The sequence below is a fragment of the Canis lupus genome, chromosome 4 (assembly GCF_003254725.2).
Source record: "Canis lupus dingo isolate Sandy chromosome 4, ASM325472v2, whole genome shotgun sequence".
Lineage (NCBI taxonomy): Eukaryota > Metazoa > Chordata > Mammalia > Carnivora > Canidae > Canis > Canis lupus.
The window spans coordinates 1,706,297-1,722,392 of NC_064246.1; the positions used below are offsets into that span (position 1 = coordinate 1,706,297).

General features: G+C 38.3%; 1 pseudogene; it reads right to left on the reverse strand.

Annotated features, from left to right (window-relative positions):
• Positions 1–16,096, reverse strand: part of LOC112660811 (40S ribosomal protein S17-like) — a 32,347-nt pseudogene that overhangs the window by 9,732 nt on the left and 6,519 nt on the right.

Here is a 16,096-nt window from a genome sequence, read left to right on the forward strand (position 1 = left end):
AAAAGAGGAAAGTAAATGTTTTTTATCTCTGAGCAGCATGTTATGGAAGATGATTTTCAATGATTAAAAAAACGCAGCAATTTTCTTTTATCTAGATGGATTGCCCACTCACCATCTTCTAGAGGCTGCCATTTATAATGATCTTACAGACCTACTTTGCATCACAAATCACTTATCCTTCAGCAAAACAAATACTGATGAAGAGGAAGATTATTTATAATTAAGTAAACAGCAAATGTTTGATATTTTAAGCAACTGATAAATTTCTTGTACTATGGTGTATATTTATATTCTCAAGATCTAGGACCAAATGTTTACTATTTACTATTTTTAGGTATCAAAATATAATTTAAAATAGTATTTACCATTGATATAACAGATTTACATAATTGAAATTGTGTCAGTCATTAAATTATGTTTAAAATGAGAGTAATTTAATCATATTAGATTATTCTAGAAAGGACAATATGCTTTGAAAAAGAGATAAAGTTCTATTTCTGCAGTGGTAAAATCTCTTAGTTCAGAAACAGTTATAAACTGTTTGGGGGCAAATCTGAGGAAAAACCCCACCTTTTGATGACACCCAAGAGTAAGGGAAAAAAGGCAAGAACTGAACCCCTGAAAGAAGAGAAACACTCTAGGTAAAGCCTTAATTTCATGACTGGTTCACTGTACACATTCTCAAATTTGGGGCTATGGAGAGATGGTGCTCATGTAAACTCAGCCATCTTACTTCCCTGAGGAGGTAGTTTGTAGCTGCCTTGGAGATAGATACTAAAAGGGAAGATCCTGGAAAGGAGGAAGTCACAGTGTAGTAAACCAAAATCAGATTAAAAATTTCACCATGTTTTTAAATGACTTGAAAATGTGTATGAGCAAGCCCACACTCCAGAGCACTGAAGGCACACGAAGACCTAGAGAAAGTTTAGAATACTCTGTTCTCTCTGCTATGTTTTCTAGTTCACCCACTGAAGCCTTCACCATCTGAGACAGCAGGTTTTTATACAGCAATCTCAGAACTGAACTCCCAACTACTCATCACCAGGTTTTGTCTTCTGTATCTTAAGCTAGTATTTGAATCATGGTTTCTATTCCACCTTAGCTGGTAACCTCCAGGTGTAATGGGCTCTATGATTATTTCTCTCTTTGAATTCACAGTTTTTCTTTCCCAGCTTCTACTCTCCTTCTCTTTCTCCTTTCCTCCCCCCTACTTTTTCTCCCTTCCATCTTTCCTTCCTTCCTTTTTCTTTCTTTTTCCTATAAGAATACCTTCTGATTTTCTCTGTCACATCAACCCTTTGGAAAGGTAAAACGCTTTTATCTAGAGTTATAGTTGATCATTTTGAGAATGGCTTCTTTGAATAGTTGACCTGCTGTATTTCTTGAAAGAGAAGCTCATGGCACAGTTTTAGCAAAATAGTAAACAATACATCTTTTTGCCTGGAGATCAAATTCATTCTGCTATGTAATTGAGTCAAAGGTTCCATGACTCAATAGCTGTTTTTTTTTTTTTCTATCTCAGTATAATACTCATAAAAGGAATTTCACTGTGAGGAAAAATTACTGAGGATGTACTTATTTTATAACTAAAGTTTAACTTTCATCATAAGTAAAGAAGCTCAAGCAATCAACTATCTTTATCTACCTATAGAACTCCAATTTTATTTCTGTGATGTTGTCAGGTGCAACTAGATGGTGAATTTGCAAGACTGTGATGAAAGGTATGCTAACTTTTATATTAGAGTAAATCATCACAGTTTGACATTCCTTAATAAAAAGATCCACAAAGATCAATGACTTAGTCACTGATTTTCACAAACTTTATCCCTTTTACAACAACATAGCTATTTTCTACATTGTGAGAACCTGAAGTAAATGCCTAGAGGTAAACTAGTGACACAAAAATATAGAGGTGATGTGTACATCTGGTCTGCAAATGCTGTTGAAATGTATTGTATAACTCATATTATTATCGATCTGCAGACATTCCACATATTATTATTTTTTAATATTTTTATTTGTTTACTCATGAGAGACACAGAGAAAGGAAGAGACATAGGCAGAGGGAGAAGCAGACTCCCTGCAGGGAGCCCAATGTGGGACTCGATCCCCACACCCATAATCACAACCTGAACCGAAGACAAACTCTCAACCACTGAGCCACCCAGGCTTCCCCACATATTATTTTAAAAGTGATTTAAAATTGATCATTTGGGGGGCCCCTGGGTGACTCAGTTAGTTAAGCTATCCAATTCCTGATTTTGGTTCAAGTCATGATCTCAGTCAGTATCATGAGATCGAGTCCTGCCGGAGCTCCATGCTATGCGCAGAGTCTTTTTGAGATTCTCTCCTTCTCCCTCTGCCCCTTGCCGCCACCTCTCTCTCTCTCTCTCTCTCTCTCTCTCTCTCTCTCAAATAAATAAATAAAATATTTTAAAAAATTGATATCATTTGAAAATGTATTCATTATTGATTTCACAATCAAGCACTTTATATAAAAAATATCTTTTTTAAAGAAGTACAAAAGGTTTTTATCACACAAAAGGTTCTTATCACAAAAGTTTCATAAACTTTAATATGAAAAATTTATTCTGTATTTAAGAAGCTATTTTTTAGATAGGAGTACATTAAAAAGTATTTGATAGCATTAAAAAAGGATTTGGTAATCTATTTTTTATTTATATTTAATGTAACTATATTTATTTATTTAAGATTTTATTTACTAATTTGAAAGGGAGAGAAAGAGAGAAAGCTCATACTCAAGTATGGGGAGTAATAGAGGGGAAAGGAGAGGGACAAGCATACTCTATGCTGAGCAGGTTGCCTTATGCAATCCAGGACCCTGAGATCATGACCTGAGCTGAAGACAGATGCTCCATAGACTGAGCCATCCAGGCTCCCTTCGAAGTAACTATATTTACAAACCAAGGTTTGACCAGCTATTCTTTTGCTACATTCACATTATCGGTCAAGATGCTTTTATAGCTCATTTTGAAGGAAATAAAACATAGACACGTCTTTCTTTAATGCTTGTTGTATCATTGGTGAGTCTCTTTTTAGCTATAAAAATTTGGATGCAAAACCAAGTTGTCATGCTTCATGAAAAGAATTTAATGTTGAGTAACACTTTCAAGTGGCTAAAAAATGATTAAGCAGAATCGAGGGGTATACAATTAAAAATAAAAATGTCTGGTCTATATTTTCCTAACTTATGTCCTCCTAAAAGAAACCACTTCTAAAAGTTGTTGTAATCTTCTTGATAAAATTTACATATAATGCATATATGTCTGTTCCTTAGCTTGAACTATTTGATAAACTGCTAACAAAAAATTTAACTTATGAAACTATATCTGCCTTTTCATTGACTACTCTTAAATTTTGAGTTTTGTGGTTATTTTTATTTATATGATATATTTAAGGAAGGAGGGGCAAGACGGCGGAAGAGTAGGGTCCCCAAGTCACCTGTCCCCACCAAATTACCTAGATAACCTTCAAATCACCCTGAAAATCTACGAATTCGGCCTGAGATTTAAAGAGAGACCACCTGGAACGCTACAGTGAGAAGAGTTCGCGCTTCTATCCAGGTAGGAAGACGGGGAAAAAGAAATAAAGGAACAAAGGCCTCCAAGGGGGAGGGGCCCGCGAGGAGCCGGGCTGAGGCCGGGGCGAGTGTCCCCAGGACAGGAGAGCCCCGTCCCGGAGGAGCAGGAGCTGCACCGACCTTCCCGGGGGAAAGGGGCTCGCGGGGAGGTGGAGCAGGACCCAGGAGGGCGGGGATGCCCTCGGGCTCCCGGGGACACTAGCAGACACCTGCGCCCCGGGAGAGTGCGCCGAGCTCCCTAAGGGCTGCAGCGCGCACGGGGGGACCCGCAGCAGCTCGGGGGGGCTCGGGGGCGGCTCCGCGGAGGGGGCTGCTGGGCGGGAGCGCAAATCCACCAGCTCAGGCCTCAGAGCACAGGGCGCCGGGACACAGCCCAGGATCCGGCCTCCCCCGGGACAGGCAGAGGCCGGGAGGGCCCAGGACAGCGAGGACGCTCCTGCCCCGAGCTGAGCAGATCAGCGGCCCGACCTGGAGCCTCCAGGCCCTGCAGAGGGAGAGCTCTGGAGCTACTGCGGGAGCTGACTCCAGGGCTGCAGAGCTGGCCCCGCCACTGTGGTTGTTCCTCCTGGGGCCTCACGGGGTAAACAACCCCACTGAGCCCTGCACCAGGCAGGGGGCAGAGCAGCTCCCGCAAGTGCTAACACCTGAGAATCAGCACAACAAGCCCCTCCCCCAGAAGACCTGCTGGACGGACAATTTCCAGGGGAAGTCAAGGGACTTAAACTGTACAGAGTCAAAAGATACACCCCCAACCTCCGTTTTATTTTTTTCTTTTTTTGCTTTTTGATTTCTGTTTGCTTCCCCCACCCCTTTTTTCTTTCTCTTTTTCTTCTCTCTTTTTTATTTTTTCTTCCTTTTTTGTTTTCTTTTTCTCTTTTCTTTCCATCTTTCTCTCCTCTCTTTTTCTCCTTTTCCCAATACAACTTGTTTTTGGCCACTCTGCACTGAGCTAAATAACTAGAAGGAAAACCTCACCTCAAAAGAAAGAATCAGAAACAGTCCTCTCTCCCACAGAGTTACAAAATCTGGATTACAATTCAATGTCAGAAAGCCAATTCAGAAGCACTATCATACAGCTACTGGTGGCTCTAGAAAAAAGCATAAAGGACTCAAGAGACTTCGTGACTGAAGAATTTAGATCCAATCAAGCAGAAATTAAAAATCAATTGAATGAGATGGAATCCAAACTAGAAGTCATAATGATGAGGGTTAACAAGGTGGAAGAAGGAGTGAGTGACATAGAAGACAAGTTGATGGCAAAGAGGGAAACTGAGGAAAAAAGACACAGACAATTAAAAGACCATGAAGACAGATTAAGGGAAATAAACGACAGCCTGAGGAAGAAAAATCTACATTTAATTGGGGTTCCTGAGGGCGCCGAAAGGGACAGAGGGCCAGAATATGTATTTGAACAAATCCTAGCTGAAATCTTTCCTAATCTGGGAAGTGAAAAAGGCATTCAGATCCAGGAAATAGAGAGATCCCCCCCTAAAATCAATAAAAACCGTTCAACACCTCGACATTTAATAGTTATGCTTCCAAATTCCAAACATAAAGAGAAGATCCTTAAAGCAGCAAGAGACAAGAAATCCCTGACCTTTATGGGGAGGGGCATTAGGGTAACAGCAGACCTCTCCACAGAGACCTGGCAGGCCAGAAAGGGCTGGCAGGATATATTCAGGGTCCTAAATGAGAAGAACATGCAACCAAGAATACTTTATCCAGCAAGGCTCTCATTCAGAATGGAAGGAGAGATAAAGAGCTTCCAAGACAGGCAGGAACTGAAAGAATATGTGACTATCAAACCAGCTCTGCAAGAAATTTTAAGGGGGACTCTTAAAATTCCCCTTTAAGAAGAACTTCAGAGGAACAATCCACAAAAACAGGGACCAAATAGGTATCAGGATGACACTAAACTCATACCTTTCAATAGTAACTCTGAACATGATGGGCTTAATGAGCCCATCAAAAGGCACAGGGTTTCAGACTGGATAAAAAAGCAGGAGCCATCTATTTGCTGTCTACAAGAGACTCATTTTAGACAGAAGGACACCAACAGCCTGAAAATAAAAGGTTGGAGAACCATTTACCATTCAAATGGTCCTCAAAAGAAAGCAGGGGTAGCCATCCTTATATCAGATAAACTAAAATTTACCCCGAAGACTGTAGTGAGAGATGAAGAGGGACACTATATCATACTTAAAGGATCTATCCAACAAGAGGACTTAACAATTCTCAATATATATGCCCCGAATGTGGGAGCTGCCAAATATTTAAACCAATTAATAACCAAAGTGAGGAAATACTTGGATAATAATACACTAATACTTGGTGACTTCAATCTAGCTCTTTCTATACTCGATAGGTCTTCTAAGCACAACATCTCCAAAGAAACGAGAGCTTTAAATGATACACTGGACCAGATGGATTTCACAGATATCTACAGAACTTTACATCCAAACTCAACTGAATACACGTTCTTCTCAAGTGCACATGGAACTTTCTCCAGAATAGACCACATACTGGGTCACAAATCGGGTCTGAACCGATACCAAAAGATTGGGATCGTCCCCTGCATATTCTCCGACCATAATGCATTGAAATTAGAACTAAATCACCACAAGAAGTTTGGAAGGACCTCAAACACGTGGAGGTTAAGGACCACCCAGTTAAAAGATGAAAGGGTCAACCAGGAAATTAAGGAAGAATTCAAAATATTCATGGAAACTAATGAGAATGAAGATACAACAGTTCAAATTCTTTGGGATACAGCAAAAGCAGCCCTGAGAGGGAAATACATCACAATATAAGCATCCATTCAAAAACTGGAATTAACTCAAATACAAAAGCTAACTTTACACCTAAAGGAGCTAGATAAAAAACAGCAGATGGAGCCTACACCCAGCAGAAGAAGAGAGTTAATAAAGATACGAGCAGAACTCAACGAAATCGAGACCAAGAGAACTGTGGAGCAGATCAACAGAACCAGGAGTTGGTTCTTTGAAAGAATTAATAAGATAGATAAACCATTAGCCAGCCTTATTAAAAAGAAGAGAGAGAAGACTCAAGTTAATAAAATCATGAAAGAGAAAGGAGAGATCACTTCCAACACCAAGGAAATACAAACGATTTTAAAAACATATTATGAGCAGCTATATGCCAATAAATTAGGCAATCTGGAAGAAATGGACACATTCCTGGAAAGCCACAAACTACCAAAAGTGGAACAGGAAGAAATACAAAACTAGAACAGGCCAATAACCAGGAGGAAGTTGAAGCAGTCATCAAAAACCTCCCAAGATACAAGAGTCCAGGGCCAGATGGCTTCCCAGGGGAATTCTATCAAACGTTTAAAGAAGAAACCATACCCATTCTACTAAAGCTGTTTGGAAACATAGAAAGAGATGGAGTACTTCCAAATTCGTTCTATGAGGCCAGCATCACGTTAATTCCATAACCAGACAAAGACCCCACCAAAAAGGAGAATTACAGACCAATATCCCTGATGAACATGGATGCAAAAATTCTCAACAAGATACTAGCCAATAGGATCCAACAGTACATTAAGAAAATTATTCACCATGACCAAGTAGTATTTTTCCCCAGGACACAGGCTGGTTCAACACCCGTAAAACAATCAATGTGATTCATCATATCAGCAAGAGAAAAACCAAGAACCATATGATCCTCTCATTAGATGCAGAGAAAGCATTTGACAAAATACAGCATCCATTCCTGATCAAAACTCTTCAGAGTGTAGAGATGGAACATTCCTCATGTTCCATGAGGAACATCTTAAAAGCCATCTATGAAAAGCCCACAGCAAATATCATTCTCAATGGGGAAGCACTGGGAGCCTTTCCCCTAAGATCAGGAACAAGACAGGGATGTCCCCTCTCACCACTGCTATTCAACATAGTACTGGAAGTCCTAGCCTCAGCTATCAGACAACAAAAAGACATTAAAGGCATTCAAATTGGCAAAGAAGAAGTCAAACTCTCCCTCTTCGCCGATGACAAGATACTATATGCAGAAAACCCAAAAGCCTCCACCCCAAGATTGCTGGAACTCATACAGCAATTTGGTAGCATGGCAGGATACAAAATCAATGCCCAGAAATCAATGGCATTTCTGTACACTAACAATGAGACTGAAGAAAGAGAAATTAAGGAGTCAATCCCATTTACAATTGCACCCAAAAGCATAAGATACCTAGGAATAAACCTAACCAAAGAGGTAAAGGATCTATACCCCAAAAACTATAGAACACTTCTGAAAGAAATTGAGAAAGACACAAAGAGATGGAAAAATATTCCATGCTCATGGATTGGCAGAATTAATATTGTGAAAATGTCAATGTTACCCAGGGCAATTTACACGTTTAATGCAATCGCTATCAAAATACCATGGACTTTCTTCAGAGAGTGGAACAAATTATTTTAAGATTTGTGTGGAATCAGAAAAGACCCCGAATAGCCAGGCGAATTTTAAAAAAGAAAACCATATCTGTGGGCATCACAATGCCAGATTTCAGGTTGTACTACAAAGCTGTGGTCATCAGGACAGTGTGGTACTGGCACAAAAACAGACACATAGATCAATGGAACAGCATAGAGAACCCAGACGTGGACCCTCAACTTTATGGTCAACTAATATTCGATAAAGGAGGAAAGACTATCCATTGGAAGAAAGACAGTCTCTTCAATAGATGGTGCTGGGAAAATTGGACATCCACATGCAGAAGAATGAAACTAGACCACTCTCTTTCACCATACACAAAGATAAACTCAAAATGGATGAAAGATCTAAATGTGAGACAAGATTCCGTCAAATCCTAGAGGAGAACACAGGCAACACCCTTTTTGAACTCAGCCACAGTAACTTCTTGCAAGATACAACCACGAAGGCAAAAGAAACAAAAGCAAAAATAAACTATTAGGACTTCATGAAGATAAGAAGCTTTTGCACAGCAAAGGATACAGTCAACAAAACTAAAGACAACCTACAGAATGGGAGAAGATATTTGCAAATGATGTATCAGATAAAAGGATAATTTCCAAGATCTATAAAGAACTTATTAAACTCAACAGCACAGAAACAAACAATCCAATCATGAAATGGGCAAATACATGAAGAGAAATCTCACAGAGGAAGACATAGACATGGCCAACACGCACATGCGAAAATGCTCTGCATCACTTGCCATCAGGGAAATACAAATCAAAACCACAATGAGATACCACCTCACACCAGTGAGAATGGGGAAAATTAACAAGGCAGGAAACCACAAATGTTGGAGAGGATGCGGAGAAAAGGGAACCCTCTTACCCTGTTGGTGGGAATGTGAACTGGTGCAGCCACTCTGGAAAACTGTGTGGAGGTTCCTCAAAGAGTGAAAAATAGACCTGCCCTACGACCCAGCAATTTCACTGTTGGGGATTTACCCCAAATATTCAGATGCAATGAAACGCCGGGACACCTGCACCCCGATGTTTCTAGCAGCAATGGCCACAATAGCCAAACTGTGGAAGGAGCCTCGGTGTCCATCGAAAGATGAATGGATAAAGAAGTTGTGGTCTATGTATACAATGGAATATTCCTCAGCCATTAGAAACGACAAATACCCACCATTTGCTTCAACGTGGATGGAACTGGAGGGTGTTATGCTGAGTGAAGTAAGTCAATCGGAGAAGGACAAACAGTGTATGTTCTCATTCATTTGGGGAATATAAATAATAGTGAAAGGGAATATAAAGGAAGGGAGAAAAAATGTGTGGGAAATATCAGAAAGGGAGACGGAACATGAAGACTCCTAACTGTTCGAAACGAACCAGGGGTGGTGGAAGGGGAGGAGGGCGGGGGGGGTGTGGGGGAATGGGTGATGGGCACTGAGGGGGGCCCTTGACGGGATGAGCACTGGGTGTTATTCTGTATGTTGGTAAATTGAACACCAATAAAAAATAATTTAAAACAATAATAAAAACAAAACAAAAAAAATTATGTTTTATTCTGTCAGTATTAGAAAATATATTTTAGTGTTTTAGTAAGCCTACAATTTTGTCAATGTCTGTAATCTCCTTTTCACTTACCAGCTGCTATTACAATATTATTTCAGGAATTGACTAGGTTATTTATAACATTTATATTCTGGTCATTCGGTAACTATAATTCAATCTTTTGCATTTTTTCTGTAGGTTTATTCTAAAGGGAAAACTAGTGGACAGCATTTACACTATTAAGATTATTAAAAATATTAATGTATACATAAAATAGGATATTAAAGCAGCAGAAAAGGGAATTTAGCCTAAATCCACTAACTGTGCTTCTCTAGGTAAATGATTCAGGGGTAAAAAAAATTTTAAGTTATTTTTATTAAAAAAAAATTTTTTTTAAGATTTTATTTATTTATTTATTTATTTATTTATTTATTTATTTATGAGAGACACCGAAAGATAGAGAGGCAGAGACACAGGCACGAGGGAGAAGCAGGCTCCATGCAGGAAGGCCAACGTAGTACTCGAGCCCGGGACTGCAGGATCATGTCCTGAGCCGAAGGCAGATGCCCAACTGCTTAGCCACCCAGGCGTCCCTTTTTAAATTCCAGTTAGCTATCACACAGTCTAATAGTATCAAGTGTCTCACTACAAGTAAAGCGCTATTACAAAACCACTGACTATATTCCCTAGGCTGTAGCTTTTGTCCCCATGACGTATTCATTACATAGCAGGAAGCTGATATCTCCCACTTTCTGTAACCCATGATTCCCATCCCCCCTTCCACTGTCCTCTCTGCCAACTACCAGGTCATTCTCTGTATTTATGAGCCCGTTTCTGATTTTTGTTTATTCATTTACTTTGTCTTTCAGATTCCACATATAAGTGAAATCATATGGTATTTGTCTTTTTCTGTCTGATTTAATTTACCTAGCATAATACCTTCTAGGTCTTCCCATGTTGTTACAAATGGTGAGATCTTATCCTTTTTATGGCTAATACTCCTCTGTATATATATCATCTTTTCTTGGGTGGCTTCTGTATCTTGGTTATTGTAAATAAGGCTGTAATAAACAGAGGGGTACATATATCTTTTCTAATTAGTTTTCATTTTCTTTGGGTAAGTACCTAGTAGTGGTAATTACCTAGAATGGTAATTTTATTTTTGATTAGGAACCTCCTTACTATTTTCCACAGTGCTTGCACCAATTTAGATTCCCACCAATAGTGCATGAGGGTTCCTTTTATTCCACATCCTTGCCAACATTTGTTATTTCTTGTGTTTTTATTCTAGCCATTGTGACACGTGTGAAATGATATCTCATTGTGGTTTAGATTTGTGTTTCCCTGATGATGAGTGATGTCCTGAGCCTTTTTTTAAAGGAACATTTATAAAGGTGGCTAACTTCTAAAAATCATTGTATATGGTAATATCTCTCTTGCCTGTTTTGATTTGATTTGCAATCGTGTTTATAACCATAAGCTTTCAAAATTCTGGAGGTATTGATCTCTTTGCAGTCAATATTATTACTATAATGTCTGATTCTAATATGATTCTTGTTAGTGTCCTGTTCTTTACCTTTTAAAGCAATTAATATCCTCTTGTCCTTACCTTGCACATTTGTTTCAAGCTATAGTGATCCAGACAGTATGGTACTGGCACAAAAACAGGCACATAGATCAATGGAACAGAACAGAAAACCTAGAATTAGACCCACAACTATATGGGTCACAACTCTATGGTCAATTAATCTTCAACAAAACAAGAAAGAATACCCAATGGAGAAAAGACAGTATCTTCTGGGCAGCCCCGGTGGCTCAGCGGTTTAGCGTTGCCTGCAGCCCGGGGTGTGATCTTGGAGACCCGGGATCGAGTCCCACGTCGGGCTCCCTGCACGGGCTCCCTGCTTCTCCCTCTGCCTGTGGCTCTGCCCACCCCTCCTCTCTGAATAAATAAATAAATATTTAAAAGTTTAAACAAAAAAGAAAAAAGACAGTATATTCAACAAATGGTGTTGGGAACTGGACAACAACAGGTGAAAGAATGAAACTGGACAATTTTCTTACAAATTACATGAAAATAAATTTAAAATGGATGAAAGAACTAAATGTGAAACAGAAAACCATCAAAATTATAGAGAAGAACACAGGCAGTAGCCTCTTTGACATAGGTCATAGCAGCTTCTTACTAGATGCTTCCCTTGAGGCAGGGGAAGCAAAAGCAAAAATTAACTATTGGGACTTCATCAAGATTTAAAGCTTCTACACAGTGAAGGAAATTCAGTAATCTTTCACATGAATTCATAATATTCACCACTTTGTTTTGTAGTGGTTAAATGAAATTTCAGGCTCAAAATAGCATATGGTAAAATTACAATTTTGTAAGTCTTTAATGATACAATGAATAAAACAAGAAGTACTAAATAGATATGAAGAGTTGCATAAAGGTCATGTATTCAGGTGGTCACACTTCAGGGTTTTTAGTATGAAAGGAATCAGAGTTCATTTTTATTTCAATATGTATTTTTATAAGCACTTGAGTATGCTTTCTGCCAAATTTCTTGGTATCATTCATAATGTTTTCACATTTCCTGTCAAAATCCTTGAGGGTTACATCAAAAATGATTCCATATCTGTCATAGTCTTAATTATTTCATATCTTCTCTATATTCTAAATTTTTCACACATTTTTAGTGGCTGTAAACTTATGGCCAAATTTACGCTTTTAAGATGTTTGTGAAACAAAGTAAATGAAAAACTAAAAATATTGAATTATCAAAATGCAGACTGAATTTTGATGAATTTATTTATGCCCATGTGTGACAAAGTGTTTTGAGAGCCCCAAAATACAAATTTTCTCTACATATTTGAATGAAACTAATTTCCCAGAGAAAATATCCATACTCAATATACATTCTCTAGTTTTCATTACATGGATCTATTTCCAGGTACCCTTATTTTGAGAAGTAGGGAAGCAAATAAATCAGAGGGGTCCATGAAACAAAAGCAATTCAATTAACACGCATGCCTTTTTCTGATACTGAGATCAGAGAGATACTTCCCTAGGGATTTGCCATAGGAAGAGCAAGCAGTATGTAGTATAAAAGCAACAAATACCTCAGGGATGTTTCTTATACTATCTCTCATTGCATGATGATGGCATCTTGCCAAAAAGCAATTCTGTAAATGCTCTTGTAGTAGGAGGTGGTAAAATTATGTGGTCTGGACTGCTAGTACACTTACACTATGGGTTAATTTATGGATAGCTATTAGAGCATTTAGAGATATGAGTGCAGTGCTTACCACTCAGAAATTTTCCCATAAATATTATGTCTCTCAACTTGCTTTTCATAAATATTGAGTTGTAGCAGATTTGAGGTTATACATCCTGACAAGCAATTGGATTGTGACCATTCCATATTAATGATGAAGTGCAGACTGACAGTGGGTAGCAGTCAGCTGATCTGGGGAAAAGAATAAACGTGACTTGTGAAAGCTCAGGTAGCTAAGAAGGAAATATATCATGATAAGGAAACAACAACAACCAAAAAAACTTAACACTGCACAGAAATGGCCTAAGCACATACAAAAGGGCAGGTATACATTTCTCCTCCCAAAAGTTACAAAATAAAGAAATATATTCTCAAGATCTTTTAAAATTTTGTTTTATTTTATTTTTGCTGTTGTTGTCCAAGGTTTATTGAAGATATTACAGCACAGCAGAAAGATTCAAACAGCTCCGGTGTTGTTTTGAAATTCATCCCAACTGCAGGCTGACTGACCTGCAAGTTGGACTGGCTTCCAGAGTCCAAGAGTTTCAACATCTCCTTAGTGTCGGGATCTACCTCGATGATTTCCTGATCCAGGGCTGAAACCTCGGGCATGTAAGTCTCCCTCCTTTCTCTCTCCTCCTCTTGCAACTTGATGGAGATGCCTCTCATCGGGCCGTTGAATCCGCTTCATCAGATGTGTGACATAGCCTGGATCTCGTTGCGGAGCTTCTTGCTGGGGATGATGGCAGTCTCCTCGCACACGTGCTTATTGGTGTGGAGGTCCTTCCCCAGGCGCAGGTAGTACTTCTCGATGACTGGGACTGCCTTCTTCACGGCTTTGGTGTGAACGCGGCCCACGCTGGCGGGTATAGTACTAAAATTTTGTTTTAATTCCACTGGAGTTAACATACAGTGCTGCATTAGTTTCAGGTGTACAGTGTAGCTATCTAACAATCCCGACTTCACCTGGTGCTCATCAAGTTAAGTGTACTATTCATCTCCTTCCCCTACTACCCCCATCCCCTACCCATCCTCCCTCTGGTGACCATCTGTTTGTTTTCTACAGTTAAGAGGTTTGTCTCTTTTTCTTCCTTTGTTCACTTGTGTTCTTTAATTCCAACCATGAGTGAAATCACATGGTATTCGCTTTTTCTCTGATTGACTTATTTCACTTAGCATTATACCTTCTAGCTCCATCCATGTCATGACTAATGGCAAGATTTCATTTTTCTTGTGTGTGTATATATATACACACGCACAATATTCCACTGTGTGGTGTGTGTGTGTGTGTGTGTGTGTGTGTATACTACATCTTCATCCATTCATCAATGGATGGATGCTTGGGCTGCTTCTATAATTTTGCTCTTGTAGATTATGCTGCAATAAACATGGGATGCATACATCCTTTTAAATTAGTGTTTTTGTATTTTTTTGGTAAACAGCTGATCATAATGATCTCGATACCAAGATCTTAATGAGCACCAAACATTGGCCCCTGGACCTAACACATTCTACATTTTTTATGCTGGGATACTGTTTTAGGGAATAAAGAAGACATTTAAAATTAGAAAATTTCACAAAAACATCTAGCTTCCATAATGTATTAGAACATACAGTTTAGAAAAATATTTCTAGTTTCTTTAATATATTAGAAAATATGGCCACAGTCAATTCACAATATTTTATGATAGAATTTTGCTGCAGTTATGCATAGTTTGTCTCATTTAGATGGTACATGTTGTATCATGAGCCCTTGTAGAGATTTGCTTTCATGGCTCCTACCAAAAACATAGCTCAATAAATGCAAACTTGGAATATTTTTTAATATTTTATTTGATATATACTATCTATACAATAAATCGCACATAGAATGTGTTTGTCCATTTCACTGTTAATACATATTTTAATTGATTCAAGGTTGTGTCTCTAAATAATTAAGACACTTTAAACGTTAATCTACATGTCTGTTGATGGCATATGGACTCATTTCCATTAGGTAGATTCCTAGAAGTTACACTGGTGTCTTAGGATATGTTTAGTAGACATGGCCATTTTTCCTAAAAAAAAAAAAAACAAAAAAAACCCCAGATTGCTAGGAGTGTTTGAGAGTTTGTTTCTCATCTGTTATTGACAATTTGTTTACATATTAATTCTTAGTCTATTTCTGTAGGTATATAAGGGTATCTCACTTTGATTTTTCACTTAAAAATCACTGATAACAAAAAACACAAAGTCCTTTGTCATATCATTATGAGAATGAGGCATTATCTTCATTGAATTCCTGTTCAAAAACTATTACATATTTTTTAGTGAGACTGCCCTCTTTTTCTTACGGATTTGAAGGTGGTTTTTTTTATTATTATTATTTATGATAGTCACAGAGAGAGAGAGAGAGGCAGAGACACAGGCAGAGGGAGAAGCAGGCTCCATGCACCGGGAGCCCAACGTGGGACTCGATCCCGGGTCTCCAGGATCGCGCCCTGGGCCAAAGGCAGGCGCTAAACCGCTGCGCCACCCAGGGATCCCCAAGGTCTTCTTTCTATATATCAGATGCAAGCCATTGTATGATATATGAAAATTATTTGGGGAACAAAAGTCATTAATTTTAATGATGTCAAATTTATTAAATAAAATGTTCATGTAAGTTTAATGTGATTTCATGGCTTTGATAAATTTGTGCTTATTTCAGGATTATGAAAATATTCTGTAATATTATCATCAATAAGTTTTATGGTTCTACTTTTCACATTCAGGACAGCAATCCATCTGGAATTGATATTTGTTTATGCTGTAAGGTATTTTTCAAGATCTTTTTTCTTCTATGTATCAGTTAAATCCAGCACCATTTATTAAAAGATGATTCTTTCTCCAAACACATCTCAGTGACAGCTTTTTAAACCCAGTGGCCATATTTGTATTGAAATGTGTCAGAAATCTATTTTTTCCCATTAGGTGGTTTGTCTATTCTGTCACCTTACCAATTTGTTTTACTTCTTGTGGCATTATAATGAGTCTTGATGTCTGATGGTATGTGCTCTCCAATTTTTATCTTCTTTAAGATTATATGGGTTTTTCTTGACACTTTTCATTTTCCTACAATTTGAAGAATCAGCTTTCAATTTTGACAAAGATGTCTATTAATACTACTGGTAAATTTGGCCAGTTATGAGATGTTTAGCAATATTGAGTCATTCAAATCCTGAACATATATTTCTATCTAATTAGATCAT